The sequence below is a fragment of the Pteropus alecto genome, unplaced genomic scaffold (genome assembly GCF_000325575.1).
Source record: "Pteropus alecto unplaced genomic scaffold, ASM32557v1 scaffold164, whole genome shotgun sequence".
Taxonomy (NCBI): Eukaryota; Metazoa; Chordata; class Mammalia; order Chiroptera; family Pteropodidae; genus Pteropus; species Pteropus alecto.
This window is the reverse complement of record NW_006439568.1, coordinates 20474615-20478401: the sequence shown is the minus strand read 5'-3', so window position 1 is coordinate 20478401 and position 3787 is coordinate 20474615. Positions and strand designations below refer to the sequence as shown.

At 39.7% G+C, this 3787-nt stretch overlaps 1 protein-coding gene across 1 annotated transcript in view; it reads right to left on the bottom strand.

Moving 5' to 3' along the window:
• The window catches only part of NCALD (neurocalcin delta), a 382331-nt gene that overhangs the window by 304815 nt on the left and 73729 nt on the right, over nucleotides 1–3787 (bottom strand). The gene's annotated exons all lie outside the window — the stretch shown is intronic.

Below are 3787 nucleotides of genomic sequence, written 5' to 3'. Positions count from 1 at the left end.
CTGAAAAGCAGAGGACAGCTTGGAAGAAGACTAGAGGGAAAATGGGCAGATCTTTAGAAGCCAGCTGCAAAGTCACAAAAGTTTGTCACATCAGACCCACAATGCCTTGCATAGGGTCTGCATAGAGCCGGCCCTCAATTAGTATCAACTGAAATAAAATACTTGTTGAAATTAGTGAATGGCAACCTGCTACAAGTTTGACAAGAGAAAGGACAGCGCATAAGAGATCTGAGACCTTCGCTGTCTCAGGGGGTCACAAGAATTTCCCCAGCCTTGAAAGGAAAAGAACAACATGGTTTAAAACATAATGTTAAATATCAATATTATTTTTTTAAAAAACTGCTGATGGGTGGAAAAGCCTCACTAGGCTTATATGGTATAACATGTCAGCCCTGGTATATCAATTCCTTCTTCCAAAACGTATTATGTGTAAGTCATCCTTCCTTATTACACTTAAAATATGAAACAAATAAATATTATCTGAGACATGAGGCATAGCCTGGCCAATATTTAAGCCATCTAGGGTATAGTGTCTGCCATTGAGTCAAGACTACTCCAAAGACTTAATTTTTTTAGTGAAACAAAACATGAAACAGTGTGGTGCTGCTAGTTAACTCTACAGTTTATAGAACTTTGTGCCACTTTACTAATTTTATCTAAACCACAGCAAAATGAAAAAAGAAGAGCAAATTTCAGAAGCTTTAATTTTATGTTTTCCCACTTAAAATTTAAAATTTCACAATCAGATATATATAAAAATGTCATTTATTTATTTGTTATTTATACATTCCTACTACATTTAAATGATCTTCGATGAGTCTTGACCCCTACAGGGTCCCTTGTCTGCTGAGCAGTGTGAAGGACATGAGTTTACAAGTGTGAAAGAGGTTGGATCAAGCAAAGTCACTTTGCATAGAAATAAGGAAAGATTGAGAAATGGAAAGATCTGGAGGGGAAGGAAGGGTGGTGGAAGGGATGGGAAGAGATCCAGTCACTGATGAGCTAAAATCAGAGACTTATGTGAAATATCTATTGGGGATTTCTTGGGGGTGGAAAAAACCTATGGAGTATGTGATATAACTTCCCACCCCATCACCCAACTCCATCATGAAATCTTCAACAAAATCTAAACAGATTCTGGGCAGGGAATGCAAAGAAGTGCTAAGTCTAGCTTCATGGGCGGCCTGAGGCCAGACGGGGTCTGCCCTGGGATAGCAGCAGTATGGGTTATTCTTCGCTGAAAGAAGCAATGAATGAGCTGATTGATAGCTAGTGACCCAGCATGTGCTGCTTCCTCTCTCCCTCCACAGACCAGCCAGTCCAGAGTGTGTGCATCCTCCAGCCAGCCCTCTTCTCTCTGCCTTTGGGGTGGACACATCTCATTCTAGCACTGCCTGTGGCTATTTCAGAGGAAAACCACTTAACTTTGAGATTAAGGCCTGATAAAAGCTAGATTGAAGAATGTGGCTTTAGACATGAAGCTAAGTAGGTGTGTGTGTGTGTGTGTGTGTATGTGTGTGTGTGTGTGTAACATAAATACATATATGTAATTTTTTCATCTGTCTGGCTTTTGTACTTCTTTCTTAATTAGTTCTAAACTCAAGCAGGAAAGATGAATATTATTTATAGACTCTCTCAACTTCTGACCTCAACATCTGTGAGTATCCTAAAAAAGATTTATGAGGATATACAATTAGATATTTAATAGAAGTTATCTCTGTGTAAGTGACTATATTTTATAGTTTTCCTGCTAGAAACACGTATTTCTAAAATTTTCAAACTCTAGCCGCTATAAAAACTATTTCATTTTACATTCTCGTGTTTATCGATAAGCGAGGATTGAATTCAAGTGAGTATGGTCCCCGTGTCCACGCTCTCTTGAAGTGTCACCATAAGTTTCTCCCTCCTCTGCTCTTCTAGTCTCCCCTGTTCAGGTTAAAACTACTTCTTCTGACTCCACATGCTCTACATTTATTCCTCAGATCCGTCTAACGTTCAATGTCTGTCTTTTCTCTTATCCCTTCCTAACAGTGAGGTATTAAGGGACAAATATTTTTAATAATGATTACATTCATGGTAGTTTTACGTAAAGCATGAAGTACCTGAACACCATGCTTTTCACATCTAACGGCTTTAATACAATAAAACATTCGGTGGAGAATGGATCAGAGAGGGTGTGTAGTTTATGGCCAATTTCAAGTCCGTTATTGTTCATGATAAGTAGTCAATCAAATATTGGCTGAAGACCATTTGAAAATGCATTCTAGAACATATTAAGGATTATGATTTCCCAGCTAAGGGATTTAAATGTTAGGAACGTTAAAACAGCCAGCAAGGCCTCCTTTTATGATATGCCATCTTTAAGTGAGAAGGAGCTAAAGGGATGAGAACTCAGGTCAAACAGTATTGTTAGAAAGGAAAGTAAACAAGGTTTACAGTTATTTCACTCACTGTAAAGGGGCGCCGTGTTCATCCCGGAGGTACTCTTTGGTTATTGTGAATATAAAGGGTTTTACTATAGCAATGCAATGCTAGATTTTATTGAAGAGCAAGTTTATTATACCAAAACTCCTGTGAGTCACAGCGGCTTACCCAATAAATCTCTGGCTCAGTGAATGAGACAGATAAATAAAGTAAGAATAACTAGAAAAAGAAGAAATGAAATTCTTTACCTAGTAGCCCTATCCCTGTGGCCAACATCCATTTTGTCCCTGATAAAGTGAGGAATTACATTTTTAAAATAGTCATTCAACTGAATCAACTCAGCCACTACAATTTTTAAAACTTGGGCCTCTGCTGAGAGCATCTCTGTTCCATTTTGCCATATACACATCTCCATTTCTCAGCAGCACTGTCTCCCTCACTCCCGGCCATAGTGCAGCTGCACTGGGCTTTCTTATTCTTTGTAAAACAGTTTCCATACTCTCAGGCATCCATGCTGTCCTTATGGTAGGCAGAAAATCGGCCCCTGAAGATGCCCTAATCCTCAGAACTTATGACTATGTTCCTCGCATGGCAAAGAGACTTTGCAGATGTAATAAAGTTAACAACCTTGAGATTATTCCAGATTTTTCAAGTAGTTCCAATCTAATCATGAGTCCAGACAACCAGACAGGTGGCGGCACGAGAAGGACGTCATTCACCACTGTTGGCTTTGAAGACGGAGGAAGGAAGACACAAGCCAAGGAACATAGGCAGCCTTTGGCTGGAAAAGGAATGGAACTACATTGTCCCCTAGAGCCCCAGAGAGAAACGCACTTTGCTATCACCCTGATTTTAGCCCAGTGAGACCCACGTCAGATTTCTGATCTACAGAATGGTAAGTAAATTTGTATTGCATAAGTTACAAATTTTTGGAAATTTGTTACAATATATAGGGTCCCGTATGTAGTTCTACCTAGAACATTCTTCCTTACCTTGACTCCCTGGTAAATGTTTTGCTCCTTTAGATCTCTGTTCACATTCACCTTCTCCATGAAGACTTTAAAGGGCCACCCTCCCATCAGGTTCTGTGGGTCAGTACATCCTCTTTGCTCCTCAACCTCTTTACATTTATGTCAGTTGAGCATATTGCGATTATGGTTATAAACTTCATCATCTCCCACGCTACCTAAGCAGAGACCATTTCTTTCCATCTAAGCACAGGGTCTAAAAAATAACAGGTACTCCACGGTATAAGAAAGACAGGAAGGAAGGAAGGAAGGAAGGAAGGAAGGAAGGAAGGAAGGAAGGAAGGAAGGAAGGAAGGAAGGAAGGAAGGAAAGAAGCCACTGTTCTAAGCCCTATA